A 20081-nucleotide genomic window follows, 5' to 3' on the forward strand; every position below is an offset into this window, starting at 1 on the left:
TGAGGGACGGGGTCAGGATGTGACTGGGTGGGTGCGGTGCTATCACAGCACCACGAGGTGGGGGGGGGGGGGTAGGGAGGGGATGGAGGGGGGCACACCCTGTATCCCATCCCTTCCTCCATCTGGGGTCAGTCCTGGAGGCCGAAGCTGGCTGGGTCCAGAATGGATGGATGGGTGCAGTGACCTGCCCTGAGAGGGGCAGGAGGCCTGGGGGGTGGGGGTGGGGGGCTTGGAGAGGGCAGGGCTGCAGAACGATCCCTCCCTCGTGCCACCTCCACTCAAACCGGGTGAAGGAAAAAAAAAATACGTGTCACGGCTCAAACTGGAAGCCACGGGACATACATCTCATCTCTGCTCTGGCCTCGCAGAAATGACATCCTGCAAAATTCCAGACCTGGCGAGCCGCGGGGGGCGGCCCTGCGCACAGTGTCCTGCAAACACTGCCCCCTCGTGGTGCGCCCCGCGAACTGCGCTCAGGTCCACAATCGCGCGGCTTGGCTGCTGTTCGCCACTGGAGAAGGAAAAAGGTAACAATTTAAGGCTCGACTGGAAAGAAGTACTCAGTAAGAAAAGTACAGCTCCAAGCGCAAAATGTTTTAAGTGTACCAACCAGCTCCCAATGAACTCGTCTCCAAGTATAAAATAGCTTGCTTTTCCCCCCCAAAAAAACACATTTTTTTTCAAATTCTAAATAATAATAATCATGAAGAGCACTAAAGAGAAGAAACACCTGTTACAACCACTAGGGTGTGATCAATAACTCCTGTTAGCTTGGTAGCGAGCATCCCTCCAGATCCTATAAATATATGCACACGGAGACAGACACAAATTTGCATCAATGGGACCGTGCAACACGTACTATTTTGCAGCCCGGTGTTTTTCTCTCCATAATGCATTGAGGAAAACTGCACAAGGAATACATGCTACATCGTCACATTTAATGTTTTAAGTTGTAAAAAAAAAACTCGACTTGTGAAGATATACCCTCGAGTAACACAAATGGAACATATATTTAGGAAAATATCCATTAATAGCAGACTGATCGAGTCAATTATGGCATGTCCATGGCTATGCAGCTATTAACCTAATGTACTGATGTGGCTAAATGCCAAAATAAAATTACCCTGCAAGATATTTATAGAATTATCCTATTTTTGCTTAAGAAGAATCTGTACACGTTTATATACATAAAGAATAAATATACATATGGATATGCCTATATCTGAGCAGAAAATGTTTCCTGAAGGGCATCCAAGAAGCCCCCTTGGGAAATGTGATTGGGAAGACAAAAGATAAGTGAAATTTTTGCCCTTCACTTTTCCCCTCGTGGATTGGATGATTTATTAAAATACTGTCAGCTTGAAGATATTATTTTAAAGCCCAAATGGACCATGGCTTAGCTGAATGCTCCTCTACTGATGAACATTCGGGTTGTCCACAGTTGTCCTACTGGGAACCACCTTGCGCGTGGATCACCCCTTGTGTATTTGTCTGGCTATGTCTCTGGGTCAAGTCCCGGGTGTGGAATTGCCAGGTTAGTTTTTAAATGTGTGCCCTCCATGATGCTGACTCTTAAAACTTCACAGAGTGAACCTCACGTGACTGCTCTCCACCCTATTGGGTTCTTGAAGTGCCTAATACCTGTTTCTAGGTGGCCAGGGCATGGCCCCTGTCATGCTTCATATTTCGGGAGGCTCTACTTCACCAAACTATGGGTCGGGTTCACTGGATCATCCCTCTTGCTGTCTTGATTCCATTTGTCACCACACTCCCACGTCTGTTGCCTTTGCTCCTCTCAGCTTATTCTCCCCACAGCAGCCAGGGGGAGCCTTTCCCCTCCGACTCTGCTCATACCCTGCCAGCAGCTTCACTGCACTCTGGAAATCAACTCAAGGTCCTTACCATGATCCCTGGGGCCCTGCACCATATGGCCCTCATGACCCTCCTCACCTCACGTCTTCCTCCTCTTCCTGGCCTCACTCTGCTCAAGCCATACTGGCAAGCTTGCTGGTCCTGACATCCCAACCACATGCCAGCCCCAGGGCCTTTGCACTTGCTGTCCCCTCTGCCTGGAATACTGGCCCTCAAATAGCTACAAGCCTCTTTAGCTCCCTTCATTCATGTCTCAGCTCAAATACTGCCTCCCCGGAGAAGCCCTCCCAACCACCCTGCCTTCAAAGGCACCTCTCTCTCTCCTGACATGGTCTCTTCAGCCAGGTTTTTGTGAGGTTTTTGTTGTTGTTGTTGTTGTTTTGATTTTTGTTTTTGTTTTTGTTTTACCTCCTAGGCCTGAGGTTGTTATTAGATCTCTACATGGTCATTTGCCTTTGGTGTTCCTCCCTTACTATGTTAGAAGCTGCATGAGAGGGATCCCTGGGTGGCGCAGCGGTTTGGCGCCTGCCTTTGGCCCAGGGCGCGATCCTGGAGACCCGGGATCGAATCCCACGTCGGGCTCCCGGTGCATGGAGCCTGCTTCTCCCTCTGCCTGTGTCTCTGCCTCTCTCTCTCTCTGTATGACTATCGTAAATAAATTAAAAAAAAATTAAAAAAAAAAAAAAAAGAAGCTGCATGAGAGCAGGAGGCTGTCCTGCTGGTGCCGTGCACCCAGCACCCAGGACAGCGCCTCACACGTGTCGCTCTCAATAGGGACGTGTTGCTTGAAAGAATAAGAAACTGGTAACACGGTGATGGCCAAAGCTTGACTAGCCTCAACACGCCATTTCTCTCAACTGCTCCAAATGAAGTCGGGTGTGTTTAAATCATCTTTTCCCATCTCAGGAGTGTTATCAGGAAAATCTGACAGAGCCTTTTAAATGCAACAATTTGGGAGAAAAATTGCAAATGGGTTATTATTCAGGGGAAAAAAAATACCTTTCCTCCAAACCAGAGCAGCACATCTACCCCACGTACTTGCTCCTTTAGAGAAAAACAGAAAGGTTAATATCGCCCCGTCAGAGGAAAGGAGCCAATTAGCACAACCGCGATTCAGGAGAAGAATAGAGGTTAATTGCTTGGAGTCCACATGTCTCACATGCCTAATGCTATATCATTATTTTTCAGCTACATATTATTCATTTCATACACTTAAGTATTCCACCTTATTACTAATTAGTAATTCCTTATCCTTAAATTTTACCCAATTCAGGCTGTCATCATAGGGCCCTCCTCAGCCCCCGTTTCCCCCAAGATGTAACGAAATTGTGGAGAAAATGTTGGCACCTCCTATTCATCACCTCCCACCCAACCCCCACCAGCATTCCCTTGGCTCACCTTCCCTTCCCTGGGGACACACCTCTCCTCATCCCTGCCTGCCCATCTCCTGTCTCAGCGTGCAGGCTTCACCCCTACCCGGTGCTCCTCCACAACCCCCACATCCCAGGCATTGCTCTAAGCCTATTAGTTGGGCAAAAGGTGCAAATTCTATCTGCTCCAGTGACCCCGTTCTTTTGAAAAGACCCACAACTTGGCACATTGGACATGTTGACTCAACAGACCAGTATTCCCTGGGAATGTCATAATAATAGCTACAACAATAATGATGACGGTTGGAAATACTTTTTGAGCATTTTTGTGTCTCAGGCACCATGCTGATGAGTTATACAGGCACGACTTCCATCCATATGAAGCTATGTACATCCGCGTCTATCAGTCATTTAAGCAAATGCATGAAGCAACCCCAACCCAGCTCCAGTTCTGCGACTACTCAGTGTGGAAAGCCCACGGAGATGTCATTTTCTTTCTATTTTTTTCTTCTGTCACATGGTTTGAGTCTGCTGCTCTCCTGATCACTGTCCTATCTCAAGAGGCTCTCATGTGCCTAGAAAACCGTGAGAGCACCCCTCTTCCTTAGACTGGCCTATTTGGGATTAAAACCATGCTCTCTTCCTATCTCCGTGTCATAGAGACATGGAGGAGAATAGCGCCGATGCAAAACAAGTCAGAATCCCAGTCCTGATTTGGACTTCCCGGACGGCAGAAGGTTTGCTGTAGGAAATGACACTGTTCTCAGGGTTGTTCCTGGAAGCAGAGCAGTGTGATGAGGCGTGTGATATAGATGTCTGTGTTTCTCCTCCTCTTCAGAGGTAAAGATGTCTCTGATCTGAGCTGAGAACCCATACTTCATTTTCTGGAACTAACATAGATTGTAAGTCATTATGTTTACTGAAAGACAAGCTTGGGGGCACCTGGGTGGCTCAGTGGTTGAGAATCTGCCTTTGGCTCACGTCATGATCCCAGCGTCCTCCCTCAGGGAGCCTGCTTCTCCCTCTACCTATGTCTTTGCCACTCTCTGTGTGTCTCTCATGAATAAATAAGATCTTTTTTTAAAAAAAAAAAGAATAAAATAAAATACAAGTTTGGGGATTTGTGAAAGAAACGTTTAGAAAGAAAAGCCAAACAGATTTGAAAAAGAACCATGCAGAATTTCTGGAACCAAATATTATAATAATTAAAACTAATACCTCCTGGATAAGAGAATCAGTAATTAGATCAGAAGAAGTTATCCATCCAGAATACAGATCCTAGGAAATGATCCTTCAAGAGACAAGAATTGGATATAAAAGGAAGTTAATAGACCCAGAGTATAGAGTAAGAAGCTCTATAATGAAAAGGGAGACAATATAAGAGACAAGGGCTGAGAACTTTCCAGAACTGATGAAAGCTACCAGCTCCTAGATTCAAAAAGCCCAATAAATCCAAAGCAAGAAAAATGAAAAGAAATCCATGCCCTGACACATCATGATGAAACTGCTGAATATCAAAGACAAAGGGAAGATTTTAAATGAAGTCAGAAAGAAAAGACAAAGCTTCCAACACAACAATAGACTCACAACTGACTTCTTATCAGCAAGAGTGGAAATTAGAAGACTGGAAGGATACATTCAATGTGCTGAGGGAAAAACAACTATCCACCTAGAATTCCGTGCCCTCTGAAAATATGTTTCAAGAACAAGGTGACATTTCAATTGACATTTTCAAACTAGGAAAAAAAAAAAACCCTAGAATTTTCCACCAGCAAAACTCAGTAAAGGAAACTCTAAAGGATGAATTTCAGACAGTGGGGAAGTACTTCCAGTTTGAAGATCTAAGATGCAAGGAGGAATGAGTCGCACAGAAATTTAAACAAACATCGCCTATAGAAAATAACAATGATAATGTCTTATGGAGTTAAAAACAGAGAGAACTAAAAGATACCACAGGAATAGCGTCCAAATCAGGACAGGAAGAATGAAATCAGTATTCTGAGATCCTTGTAGTATTTAGGGGGGAGGTAAGGGTATCTGTTATCTTTAGATTTTGATAAAATTGGGCCATATTGTTAACTTCTAGGGTAACCACTAAACTGATGGGAAAAAAGTAGGTGACTCGCAACCTAATAGAGGGCAAAAATTATGTAAAATAAATAAACAAATAAATCCAAAAGGTAACAAGAAAAGGAAAAGAAAAAGCATGAGATGAGATAGTAGACACTAATTCTAATTTATCAATGATTATAATAAATGTAAAGGGATCAAATGGTCTTGGTAAAAAAATAAAGATTTTCAGACAAGATTTTTAAAAATCCAAGTATTTGCTGTTTCTAAAAATCGCAACAAATCTTGAGATGATAGAAAGCTGAAAAGTAAAAGAGTAGGAAAAGATATAAAAGGTGAGCAAATAGAACATTTACAAAAGTGACCACATATTAGACCATAAAGTGTGTCTTAATAAATGTCAAAGGACTGGAAACATACAAGTCATGTTCTGTGATCATAATTTGTAAACTGGAAATCAATAGTAAAATGATAATTATTTTTTAAATCCAGGTGTTTCGAATGAAGGAGCATACTTTTAAATTACCTTTTGGTTAAAGAAGAAATGATAATCAGAACTTAGAAAATATTTAGAAGTGAACAAAAAATAAAATACTCCAATCAAAATGTACAGGATATCGCTAGTGCAGGGGAGAGAAATGTTGGCCCTTAACTGCTTATATATATTTTTAAAATAAAAAAGAAGAAAGGCTGAAGATTCATGAGCAAAGCATCTGTCTTCGAAGCTGGATAAAGAAAAGCAATTAAATCCAAGCATTCTTAAAGCAGGTCCCTACGGACCACAGTTCACTCTCAAATCCAAAAATGTAAAATGGCTTTCTTCCACCCTGGAAGGTTCCCTTCCACTCCCCCCGCTGGAGGGGTCTCTTCCATTTCTAAGGCAGTATTTCACCAAACCTACCTGGCTGTCTGCTGGTGGTACAGAAGAGGATTTTTGAAGATACCTGGGCAAATCGTTATTTCAATAGATTTTAAAAATAGTTTCCTCCAACTTAAGATAGGTAATGCAGTTTTCCATTTATAGTAGGAAAATCAGGTCTCTTTTTAAAACTTACTTATTTAGTAAGAGGATGGAATTCAAAGGAAACTATTTTTACAATAATAATACTGTATTCTTTGCCCAAAAACCCCTCATTCCTAAAATGGGAATAATAATAGTTCCTGCAATACAGCACTGTTATGAGGATTAAATAAGTTATACACAATATAAAACAATACTTCATGAGTTAACAAAACACTTGTAAAGCGTCTGAACAGTACTTGGCATTTAATAAGAACTCAATAAATGCTAGTTACCATGATAATAACTATTATTGTTACTTGAGTGATTAAAATTTGAGAACCAGGGGCACCTGGGTGGCTCAGTTGGTTAAGCATCCAACTCTTGATCTCAGCTCAGGTCTTGATCTCAGGGTCATGAGTTCAAGCCCCACATTGGAGCCTACTTAAAAACAAAAACAGAAACATTTTGAGAAATAGCAATCCAACTTAAAGTTCCAAAAATAAACTTTGGACCAATGGCAAACCCGACAGGGCAAAAAGTACAAGTAGAGAAAAGGCTGGTCTTTGCAGTGCTCTCTGTCCCCTTCTGTCCCCTCTTCTCCCCCACAGGGCTTGCTGCTCTGGGACCTTGGGCCCCACGTGGGTCCTGCCCCAGGATTTGGGCCTACTCCTGCCTCACCATCCCCACCAAAATCAAGTTGGCCCCAAATGATGGCATTCATACTACAGAGCCCCATGTAGCACTGACGGGATTTAGAATATCACCGCTTCCACAAAATCTTTGCTTAGAAGGGTGAAGGCCTTTAACACAGAAAGAGAAACCTCCAGCTGTGGCCTTTGCAGCATCCTCAGGGATGCACAGGACAGAGATTTGGGGGTGAGTCACCCAGTCTTGAGGCATCTCCTCCACGGGGCACCTTCAGCCCAGCTGAGACCCTCTGCTTGGGGTAGAGAGCACAGTCCCAGAGCTGAGGGTAATTAGCTTTTATGACAACAGAATCATTTTCAAACTCTGACTCTATCATCTCCCTCCCTCTTCAAAGGCGAAGATTAGCAGAGCTGCCTGAGGGGTTGGCTTCTCCACTGCAATGATTTTTACTTTTCTTGGTTGTTCTTGCTCCTTGGGGCCTAGTTCTGAGGTCCTGGAAGGAAACCCCACAGAAGTGAGGCCTGGCAGCGCTACCTCCCCGCAGCCGCGAGGGGGAGCTCCAGCTTTCTCTTAGGAGCCTCAGGTCTGGCTGCTCAGTTGTCCCTTGTCCTTTGCAAAGCTGTGGCCTATGAGACATTAAAAACACACGTGGGATAGGTCTGTGTAAATCCTGTCCGCTTCTACTTCTTGGTTGGGGTGCAGGGCTGACAGCGCCTCGCTGAGGACTGCTTCTTCAGTTGGGCTCCTTAGGTGGTGAGCCACAGGCCTTGACCCCTGGGGGCTGAATCTGCGTGGGGTATGGAAGGATCCAGAGGCCAGGAGTCAGACGCCTGGCTTCCACAGGATCATTGGTCAAATGTGTGCTATGAAAGAACCATCTGTGGTTTGTGTAAGTGGTACGTGTGGCAGGGACCTATACACGGCACCACGCAGCGGAGGGAAAATCTGTTGGCTCCCTCTAAGGACAGGATGCTGGGAGACCCTTCCCAGAGGCCCAGATGGGACAGTTGGCTTTAGCCAGGAGCCCAGAGAGGAGAGAAGGACACTCCCAGCAGAGGGCACAGTTTGGGCAAAGATACAGAGGGTGGCTGCTTGAGTAGTTTCCATGTTTCTGGAGCAAAAGATGGCAAAGGTAGGGGCCGGATCATGCAGGGCCTTCTCACCCAGGCTGAAGAGTTTGGCTCTCATACTGTGGTGGTGGATCTTCCTGGGCTTTGGGCAGGGTAATGACGTGAGAGGGCCACTCCTCTGCAGGATGGAGGGCAGAGGGCTGGGGCGGGGAGGTGAAGAAAGAGGCAGGAATCCCGGGCAGGAGGCTACTGCACTCCCCTGGAAGTTCAGCTAAGATCATAGGGCCATGAGCTTGACCATGCTTCCCAGGGGGTGGGGCTGGGACTGGGACTGAAAGGAGGTTCCCAGGACCCTAGACTTTCCATTTTAAAACCGGGGAAGTCAGGATCCCTGGGTGGCGCAGTGGTTTGGCGCCTGCCTTTGGCCCAGGGCACGATCCTGGAGACCCGGGATCGAATCCCACATCGGGCTCCTGGTGCATGGAGCCTGCTTCTCCCTCTGCCTATGTCTCTGCCTCTCTCTCTCTCTCTCTGTGACTGTCATAAAATAAAAATTTTAAAAAAATAAATAAATAAAAATAAAAACCGGGGAAGTCCCAGGCACACCCAGATAGGTTGGCCACCCCCACAGCCACCAGCCACTAACCAGCTATGTCTCTCCCTTAAGCTCTCATAACCTTATTTTTCTCACCTGTGATCACAGTCCAAAGCAGCGACTTTTATTTTATTTTATTTTATTTTTATTTATTTATTCATGATAGACACACAGAGAGAGAGGCAGAGACACAGGCAGAGGGAGAAGCAGGCTCCATGCAGGGAGCTCGACGTGGGACTCAATCCCAGGTCTCCAGGATCAGGCCCTGGGCTGAAGACAGGCGCCAAACCACTGAGCCACCCAGGTATCCCCCAAAGCAGCGACTTTTAAATGAGTTTTAGTAACACAGCACCATCTTCAAACAAAATCTTATGCAGAACCTCAGTGTAGAAAACACACAAAGGCAAAGCCACTGAGGCCTGAGTGGGGGATGGGCATAGCGAGGGGGTTGGGGGACCAGCCTGCCCATTCCCTCCAGGCCCTGGACTCACCTCTGCAGACCACAGCACTTGACCGCTACTGACCTCCATGTCAGAGGGTCCTGCTCGGCTTTATGACCACATTCATTTGTTGAACTGAGAACCCAGCAGAACTGAAATCCATGCTTTGATTCCATCACAGGTTACACTAAAGTTTAATTTAAACCCATTCCAAAATTGGTCAACCTCTTTGAACTGGGATGAAATCCACATCATTTCCCCATTTGCAATAAACTTCAGTCCACCTATGAATTGACCTTGACCCAAACAGTCACTTCCTTGTGCTTGAGTTCCCGACAATACACTGCTGGGCCAGACCCAACCATGACCATTCTCTCCAGCCTGGGCCACTGGCAGGGAATGTGGCAGACAGGGCCAGCGGGCGGGATGCCCACTCACTGCTGGCATTGGCTGAGCCTCAGGCCCCCTTTAGGGACCTGACTCCCTGACTCTCCCTCCCATAGCCCAGAAAGGATCCCCACTTCTCACCCTGCCTTCTAACCCACCCTTACCTGCCTCCCCGCTTCAGCGTGTCCAGGATGTTTCACTGTCTCTGGCTCCAAGGCACCTGCCACTCCTGGCCGTGGGCCTGATCAGGTTTGCCCTGACCCCCAGCTCCAGGCCACTGGGCATCTCTGATCCTTGACTGGCTGTCATCCCGCTCATGGAGTCACAAGCACAGATCTTAGCACAGACTTCCTCTGGTGGCCTTCCAACCTGCTCTGGGCTATGCCCTGAAAACAGGGGCATCTGTCCCTCCATCTACTAGACACCATCTCTGACACCTACTTTGCGAACTGGACACTGATTTGGAAGCAGGAAATGTGAATTCAGATTCTAGCTTCCCACATTAGTGCTTTGGAGGACACATCAAGCCCTGCAGCTTTCAGAGAGCTCAGAATGTGCTGACCTGCCCTCCAAAGGTGGCTCTGCTGGGCCCATGCCTGCTCGGCGATGATCTCTTTGGTGGTCTGTCCTCTAGACTGTGAACCGCACAAGGGCAAGGACTGATCTGTTCCCTCTGCCTCCAAGAGCTGGACATGGAATAAGGGCTCAGCATCTGTTTCATGAGTGACTCATTGCTTTCCATTCAAAAAGATTCAGTGAGCACTTATTACGAGCTGGGTACTGTTCCAGGAGCCTGAATACAGCAGTGAACAGAAAGACAAAAATCTTTCCCTACAATGTTTTCTTGGAGGTGCCTGGCTGGCTCAGTTGGTGGAGCGTGCAACTCTTGATCTCAGGGTTCTGAGTTCAAGCACCACGTAGGGTATAGAGATTATTTAAAAATTAAAAAAAAATCTTTCCCTGCATAGCACATATGTATCTTATGGGCAGATGGATAAGTGGGTGGGTGATGGTTTTTTGTTACTGTGGTTTTGTTTGGTTTGTTGTTGTCCCCCCCCCCCGCCTTCGCCCCAGGGTATCCATTAGGAAACCTGCTTCCTCCTACGCTAATTCCATCCTGCCTTCCTAATACCCACAATGGAAGAGATGAAATAGAAACCCACTTCTCCTGGAAAATGAAAGCAGGGAAGCTGATACCCGTGGGCGACTGGATTTGTGCTAATAGAAGGTTCCAGGGTAAAGCTACGATGGCACTGGCTCAGTACTAGCCAAGTTGGTTTTGAAGGGAACTCAAGCTTTATGTGGAGGCTCCAGCCCCCCTCATTCTCTCACCCCCAGCTCTGAGAGCTGGTGACCCCCACCCCAGGCCTGCTCCATCAAGGGGCAGCTGGCAGAGACGTAGCAGGTGTCCAGCTACAGGCCACCATCAAAAAAGCAATAGACTGGATGAGTTCCACAGTCCTCTCCAGCTCCTAAGATCCTGCTGGGTCCCCAGAACAGGGGGTCTGGCTTGGCATAAAACCCTGGTGCTCAGTCATGGGAGCTGAGACCACCTTTTAGTGTGTGTGTGTGGGGGTGGGGTTCCCAGTACTGCCCAGCTTTGCAACTACCCCTCCTGCACATCCCGGTGCCCCAGAGAACTTCTCATTCTGTCTTTTTCCCATGTGAATGCCAGCCAATACCAAGAAACTGAGAAGTGGCTTGCACCTCACCTCCAGGATTGATTTCCTAGCTGCAAAGGACAGGGTAATTCACAGGGGTCATTTACACGGTGCAGGTACCTCGCCTCATGTACCAGGCCATCCTGGGCTGAGGGATGCCCATCATCTAACAGGTCACACATCTGCACCATCGCTTTCTCCATTCAAATAACAGCCCTCAGGAAGACCCCATATGAATGCACAAAGCAAGGGTACCATCAAAACACGTAGCCTTTAAAAAATTCTTGTTTCAACTGCAAAGGTAGGGACAGCAGGGGGTGTGACAGGGCAGAGGCACTTCAAAATCACATTTCCTTGCCCTGGGCCCCTGCCCACCTGCAATTTGCTCTGACTCTCTTTTTGTCTGTTTCAGAGAAATATGAATCACAGTTAAATTCTACCAAATAAACAAGTCATGTTTTAAAGTTCTGTAAAACCTACAATTTTAGAAAAGCTTGATGTGGTTGACACTAAATTGATTTCAACACATCCTATTTCCGGTCTAATGCTGGGTTCCTTTCATCAAGAACAAATGCACTCATAATGGCTTGATTCTAAGTGAAAGGACTCAGTATAAACACATAGGAAGCACCGGCACTCACATTAATTTTCTTCCTCTTTTAAGTAAAATGAGATGGCGTGTTTTACTTCTCGAAGATTAATTTCCCATAAAGTTTTCACACACACTCATCTGTGGTTTGCAAGTCTGAATAATCAAGCTGCCAAGTGAAAACCCACTCTGGGGTTTGCATTTTAACGAGCAACAGAAAACGGATGCTTGCCGAGGTCAGGAGGTTGTCCTGGGTGTTAGAGCCCCTGTCCCAAGGGTACTCGAGGGAAGGCTGGAAAAAAAGCAGATTTCTAGCATCTGCTCGCCTCATGCTGCAAACTGGCAGCCTGCTCGCACTGGATCTAGACTCAAATATTCCCACCGTCATAATAACTCAGAAGGATGCAACAACCACAAAAATAAATTACACAGAGCACAAAAGGTTTATTTCTTATAAACAAAATTAGTATGTATTAAGTTTAAAAGGTCGGTGGCAAAACTATACATGTGATAATGTCTATGGGACTGCTTATCAAAAGAAGAAAGAAGTGTGCGCACAACCCCAGGTGAAATCCAAATAAGACTTAGTTTTGTATCAGTGTCGGTGTCCTGGCTCTGATAACTCTGATTACGTAAAAGGCTATCTTTGGGGAAAAGCTGGATGAAGAATACACTGGTTATAGCAATTTTGTGTCCAGCCAATGCTTGTACTACATTTGCAATCTTTGTGTCAATTTAAAATTATTTCAAAGTGAAAAATTCAAAGAAATGTGAGGGCCAGGTAGAGTAGAAAAAGGCACACTAGCTACATCAGTGAGGGTATAAACTAGCACAGCCTTTCAGGACAATAACCTGGCAATATCCACCACCATGTAAAGGGCACTAACCCGGCAATTCCACTTCTAGGGATCCAGCTTACAAACAAAACTACTTGTGCGCATGCATCTAGAATGCTCTTTGCAGCATTTTTGTAACAGAAACAAAATGGAAACACAGTAAATCGCCATGAGTAGGGAAACACTTAAGTGTGAAATGCCCATGCCACGGAATCCTGTGCAATCATAAAAAGAATAGGGCGGCTCAGCATAAAGATGTCTGAGATGTGAGGCTAACTACAAAGTATAGTCACAAATGTGGATACATACCTAAAATTTTATTTGTGTGTCCACACTTTATGTGATTGTATAAGCATGAGAACTATCTGTAATGATGCACCCCAAATGGTTCATGGTGATTGCTTTGGGGATGAAAAGTTCTTTAGTAGGCACGATAAAAGGTCACTATCACTCTGTTCGAACTCATTACAGTGAGGATGTGTTGCTCTTAGAATTAGGACAACAACAACAGAAACACAAAAGAAGGGGAACGTGGGTGGCTCAGTTGGTTGGGCATCGGACTCTTGATTTTGGCTCAGGTCAAGATCTCAGGGTCATGAATCAAGCCCCATGTGGGACTCCATGCTCAGTGTGGGGTCTGCTTGAGATTCTCTCTCTCTCCCTCTGCCCCTCTTCCTGTTGTGTGCTCTTGTGCAAGCTCTTTCTTTCACTCTAAAAGAAATAAAATGAAAGAAAGAAAGAAAGAAAGAAAGAAAGGGAAAAGAAAGACAAAAGAAACAAAATGGAGGCAAAAAAGAATAAGGAAGGCCACTGGCAGAGTGCAAAGACCCGATTTGGGAGCCCAGGATGGGCTGACTCATAAAGCCACAAGAAGGCAGCTTAGCCCACGAAGGCCTGGGAGACGGGAGGCAGGCTCCTTCCATCACCAATCGCCGGCCCCTCCCTGTGAGAGAATCAAACATCCCATCTGCAGCCACAGGATGTGCAGAACCTTCCCCTAGAGGAGTATCCCTTCCTGCTCCACTGTTAGATTTGAACATGTGACTTGCTCTAGCAATCAAATGTGAGCAGATGAGACATGCAGAGTTTGAGCAGGTTTTTTTTTTTTTAATTTATGATAGTCACAGAGAGAGAGAGAGAGAGAGAGAGGCAGAGACACAGGCAGAGGGAGAAGCAGGCTCCATGTACCGGGAGCCCGACGTGGGACTCGATCCCGGGTCTCCAGGATCGCGCCCTGGGCCAAAGGCAGGTGCCAAACCGCTGCGCCACCCAGGGATCCCCTGAGCAGAAGTTTTAAGAGCCGTTGTGTGGTTCCACCAGCTGTGTTGCTCTTTCCTCTTCGTGTGTTCTTGACAGCGGCAGCTCCCTTAGTCTGGGCCCCAGAATGAAGACACATGGCGCAGAGCCACAGCCAACTGGCAACCACCACGTAATAGAAGGGAGAAGCCCTAGTGCAGCAAGCCACTGAGCCGTGGGGATGTTTGTTATGCAGCCTTACCTCATGAAAGCTAATACATGAGAAAAGAGCCCCCCTCCCAAAAAAAAGTATTTATTGAGGGCATATTGTGTGAAGAACCTAGACTCAAGCTAAGAGCGAAAGGAGAAGTATAGAGAATGTGAGAAGTGTGCACACTGTAAAGGATCAGAATATGCCACCTCCCAATATGCCACTTGGGCATAAGAACCATTTTGAGCTAGAGGTAAATGAGAATCAAAAGATGCAGAACAACATCTTCCCAGAGTTTCCCTCATCTAAGTGCAGAAAATTCTGGAAAATGGGACTGCCATAAATCCCCACCTCCCCTTATATTTACCTTCCCACAGCTTGCTGCCCTCGGAAATCTAATAACCTTTTCCTTTGTCTTGTCACTTCTTTACTAATTTATTATTCTTTGCTAAGAGGCTATATAAGTAGCCAGGTCTCACCTGGCTCACCTGGCTCACTCTGTCTTTTGTTGGTCGAATTTAACAGAGCCCCAGTCTGAGAATCTAAAAGGGTAGAAGGAAGAAAAAGTTCTTTCCTCCCCTACAAAGGCCGTACTTGGGGAGATGACACACATAGAATCACACACCTACACCTGCTCGGAGCTCACAGAGCAGTGCAGTGTCGTGTGAAAGGCCTGGCAGTGAGGACAGAGGTGATGGGGGGAAGGAGGAAGATGGCACAAGCTGAGCATCACGTACCCCCTTCCATGTAGGTATCTAAGGCCCATAAGCACTCATCGAGCTGAATCGGGGCATTCTAATAAAACACCAAAACAATCACCAACAGTTTAATCACCCTTCCCTTTGAACCAAAGGCTCCAAGAAAATGTCCACCACTTAGGGTTTCTGAACTTTTTGTTACGAGGATATGTATTCTCCATGGTGTGGAAGAGCCGTTCTTGGATGATACATCCTGTGTCTCTTGGAAATGATCAGAGCGTGAACCGTATTTCCAGAAACCAGCTTTCTCTTTTGAACAAGGCACATCTTTGTGCAAAATGCATTCTCTTAAAGGAAACAAAGGGATGTGAGCAAGATGAAGGGTATAAATACCAAGTTCCCTTCGCCTCCTCGTTTGCTGTGTTACCATGGTTCACTCATAATCTACTTCGTATGAATAGGCCACTTGTAATGATCTCCTTCCTCTAAATCTGGACATTTCTGTTTAAGATCTTCACGCCCCCACACAGCCCTTTTGGAAAATGACACAAGGTCCCTTGGTAAAATATTGAAACCCATAAGCACATTGAGCAAAATGTGAAAGTCGCCCTTCACCGAGGCCTTCCACCCTTTCCCCAGCAACTGTCACACTGCCCTGCGTGTGCCTCCCCAGACAGGGATATTTGCATTTATAATTTATATGCAGCCTTTGTTTCCCTCCCTCCCTCCTTCCTTCTTTTCTTCCCCTCTCCCTTCAGCAATGGGAAGCATGCATTTTTCTTTAGGACCACTCACTATTCTTATTTTCTCCTCCTAGTCATTTCTAGGACTGACTTCCTGGAATTTGAATTTATTCACTTGTCTGTTTGTTGTTTTTGGCTACTGTGGATGCTAATCTCGTAAAACATCCCACGTGTTGACTTCCGCCAGCAATATCAAGGGGAAGAGGACTGAGATGGGTCTGCCAGGAAGTTATTTAAGTTATTTAAGTCAGCCTGGGGTGAAGGTGGCACCAGACTCTGTGATTTGAGGAGTTGGGCCTTGGGAGAGCAGAGCTCGGGGTATCCTGCAGGACCAGTGTTTCCAGAAGGGGCTTGAGGGCCTCATCCTGCACTGGACCTGCCCTCTCGGTGTCCCTGGGATTTCCAGCCAACTATGCATGGTCTCACTACCCTCACACCCCCGACACCTCTGCTTCCCAGTCCCCTCCTTGCACCCCGAGGCCCACCCACCCCTGCCTGGACCATATAGCAAGATCCCTCAGCTGAGGCATGAGGCAAGTTTGTGGGAAAAAATGTTCCCGTGTGTTTCTATGCAACAAAATCAAGTGTATGTGTAGGTGTTCTGTGTTTTTACAAACTCTCCTCCTTGGTTGTTATAAGATTAAAACAATTTTCTCCCTCAGTAAATGCTTCCCTTCAAAACCACTGGAAGCACATAATTCACCAGCCCATTTGCGGCTTCTATTTTCTTGGAGCTGGGAGGAAATCATGATTGTGGGGCCTGTTTCCTTCTAAGAGGCCAAAGTTGAGCAAGTGATGGACAAGAAGAAGTAATGTTTCGATGACATCTCTGATCAATGTTTCATTTATTTTGAAGTTCAAAAAAGATAGGTGAGCATCATAAGTCCTTTGGGAAGGCAGGGATAGCAGGTTTTGAGGTAAATTACTCTTTTATCCTCAGTAAATTTAATGGACACTTTCATTAAAACTACAGGGAATTCTAAGGTAGTTCTATTCCTATTTTAAAACTATAGCTGAGGATTTTTTTTTTAAACCCTGGATCATTTTTGCCGCTGAGAAATCTAAACATTTCAGAGATGTGGCACATTTTATTTTCCTTCCCCATTTATGGGGAATTCACATGCACCGGAGAACACAGAAACGTTACTTCAAATCACAACAGATTTCAAGGAAAAACGTACACAAAAGGAGAAAATTAAAAAGCCTGCCTGGCTGATGGCGGGGGTGGGGGGGGGTGAGAGTGGGGATACCAACTTTCGTTTGTCCTTAAAAAAATAAATTCACCTGCCACTGATCAGCAATGTCAGTTTGCTACCACGCTATTGAAAAAGCATTCCCGCTGACTGTAAACTGCTCTATATACGTGACTGTTTACATAATTACACAGTGAAACATTGCAATCTTTTGGATTTAATACATGTTTTAACAAGCCCTTCAACTACAGTGTAGGCTTCTGTAATCAAATCAAGCCTTTTCAATTAAAACACAATTAGAAAAGGTGTCATGGTATCACTGTTACCCTTGGCTGCATGAAAAGATTCAAGAATCGCCTGGCTGGAAACCTGAGCTAACCCAACATGCCTGAGCCGAAATGCCATTTCAGACTCCCAGGGAGGGCACCTGCGGGCCTTGGGTCCCGAGTGAGACACGCAGACCATCCTCCTCCTTGGGCCATTCCTCTGTGTGGGACAGAAGGCTACCGATGAAAAGCCCCAGGGGCCTGGAAATGTTGGAGATATCTGTGGCTCTGAGCTTGACCCCAAGTGCCAACAAGCATGTCACGGACCAGAAGTGGTGGGTGCAAGGTTACCAGGGAGGTATCCACCTCGCCCTGACATTAGTTTGTAGCACATGGGATTCTAGAGGTAGAAACTCTTTCCGACATTGCCTAATCTCACTGCTTCATTTTAGTGATGTAGAATAGGGGCTCACAGGGGATTTGACAAAGGCCACAATGTTTAGTTTAATCGTGCTCTGAAATGAGGTAAAATGTGCACCCCCTCTCTTGGCCCTAACCTCTAGTTAGAGCAGACATGCAAAGGAGCTCTAGTTGACCGAGCTCAGGGTGGCCTTCAGGAGAAATGGCTCAGTTCCTTCTCACAGCTCAGTAACAAAAAGTCAGACGTGGAAGGTTGGTGTAGTGGGTTGAATGGTGGCCTCCCTAAAAGACATGTCCATATCAAATCCCTCAATCTCATGAACGTTATATTTGGGAAAGGGGTCTTTGTAGGTATAATTCGGGATCCTGAGATAAAATCATCCTGGATTATCTAGGTAGGCCCTAAATTTGATGACAAGGGTCCTTATGAGAGGCATATAAAGGACACATATAGAGAAGATGCGGTGAAGGTAGATGACATGGATGTGAGCCAAGGAACACCTAGGGCCATGAGAGCCAGAACAGGCAAGGAAGGATTCTTCCCTGGAGGCCACAGTGGGCACTGCAGCCGTGCCTTTGCCTTGATTTTGAACTTCTGGCCACAGAACCATGAGAGAACAAACTTCTGTGGCTTTAAGCCACCCAGTCCATGGTATTGGTTACAGAAACCTAATACAGCCAGCAAAATGCAATGGCCCACTCAAGCTCTCTGCCCAGGGAGGCTGTTACAAACCGAATGTGTGTGTGCCCTGAAAGTCCCTATACTGAAACCCTATGCCCCAAGGTCATGGTGTTTGGAGGTGGGGCTTTTGGGAGGTAAGTAGGCTTGGATGAGGTCCTGAGGGTGAAGCACTCATGGTGGAATCGGTCCTCTTCTAAGAGGATGAAGAGACCAGAGCTGTCTCTCCCCACCACGTGAGGACACAGGGAGAAGTCAGCAGTCTACCACTCGAAAGAGGACTCTCACCAGAGCCTGGCCATACTGGCACCCTGATTTCTGACTTCCAGCCTCCAGTGCCGTGAGAAATAAGTTTCTGTTTTTGGTAAATCACTCAGTTTGTGGTAGTATTTGTTATAGCCCAAGCTAAGACAGAGGCTGACCAAATATATGACATCAAGGGCTCCTTTGGTTTCAGGCTGGCTTAGCCACTGCACAGACTGGGGGAGGGAGGGAAGAAGGGAAGGAAGGGGGCAAGAGAGGTGAGATACGAATCTCAGGCTCCCCTCCATGGAGTCACTGTGAGCTGCCTGTGCCTCTCATCCCCATGGTCACAGCTCCTCTCAAGGCAGCCCTTCCCATGGAACCGTCTGCTTCTAGGTCCACAACTGGCTCCCTCCCCTCACCCCTAGAGATGTAGAGGCTACACCAGCCCTGCAGTCACTAGTCGCAGTCCTATGTACAACTCTGCAAACAGTCCCTTTATCAAAACACCTTCACATTAATCAAGCTGAGCACGCCATGCATATGCTGCCAAGACCCCAAGTAACACGGTCTGTTGAAGCAGTGATACTTCCATGTCCTCGGGTGGCACATTTTCCCCCAGGAGGTCAGTGCATTGTCACCGTCTCTCTATGACAGAGGGGTGGTGCCTGTGACCGTGCCACTCTGCCCAAGAGGGAAGTGAGGCTCACAGAGGTGAGCTGAATTTTCAACGGTTACAAGTTTGGAGCAGAGCGAGGATCCCCATGCAGCCCGTAAGCCCCACTTCTAGCTCTTTTCCTATATTAAGTTGTAGTCTTGGGGCAGCAGATCTGTGATCCTCAGGCTGTGCCTCCTCGGTCACCACCGTGGCAGACATCACTGATCAATCACGACACTCTTTCAGATTCACACCAGGCTTTGTCATGGGATCTTTCCCCTGCACAGCATTCTGGAAGGCCATAAGACCCATCAGCATTGGTGGGCCAGTGTGCCCTTCCTGCTACCATCTCACGGGTACACCTCTGGCCTTGGGGAGCTGGGAAGGAGGGGAGCAGCCAGGAAAGTAAGTTTAGATGCAAGTGAGGCCATGTAACCTCCCCCTCTGTTGATCATCCTCAGACACCTTCAGCAAAAACTCACATGACCGAGATCCTTTTGAGGTCTGATGTATGTGTTTTGGGATGTAACATGGTAGCAGGCCCATTTCCAAGCTAAGCACTGTCATGATCCTATGAGCACCTTAGAGGCACTACCAAGTCCTTCGGTCAAGAGACCTGTGGGGCTTTCAAGCATTGCCCTACAGCTGCTTATTTCCAGAAGCTCTTTTTGCACCGTTCAACTGACCCATATCCAGTGGACATCCTGTCTCACAGAATAGTTTCTGCTGTAATTATGACAAGATTCACAATGACCCTGCCATCTTCCTTTATTCTTTTTTTTTTAAGATTTTATTTATTCATTCATGAGAAACACACAGAGAAAGAGAGAGAGAGAGGCAGAGACACAGGCAGAGGGAGAAGCAGGCTTCCTGCAGGGAGCCTGATGTGGGAATCGATCCTGGATCCCCGGATCACGACCTGAACCAAAGGCAGACATTCAACTGCTGAGCCACCCAGGTGTCTCTATTCTTATTTTATTTATTTTTTTAGTTTAATTATTCCTGAGACACACACACACACAGAGGCAGAGGGAGAAGCAGGCTCCCTGCGGGGAACCCCATGTGGAATCCAATTCCAGGACCAGGGGATTATGACCTGACCCAAAGGCAGATGCTCAACCACTGAGCCACCCAGGTGCCCCATCTTCCTTTATTCTAATCATGGTTTCAGAGTGCCTCCCTTGGAGGACAGA

This window comes from Nyctereutes procyonoides, unplaced genomic scaffold, assembly GCF_905146905.1.
Source record: "Nyctereutes procyonoides isolate TBG_1078 unplaced genomic scaffold, NYPRO_anot_genome, whole genome shotgun sequence".
In the NCBI taxonomy this organism is placed as follows: domain Eukaryota; kingdom Metazoa; phylum Chordata; class Mammalia; order Carnivora; family Canidae; genus Nyctereutes; species Nyctereutes procyonoides.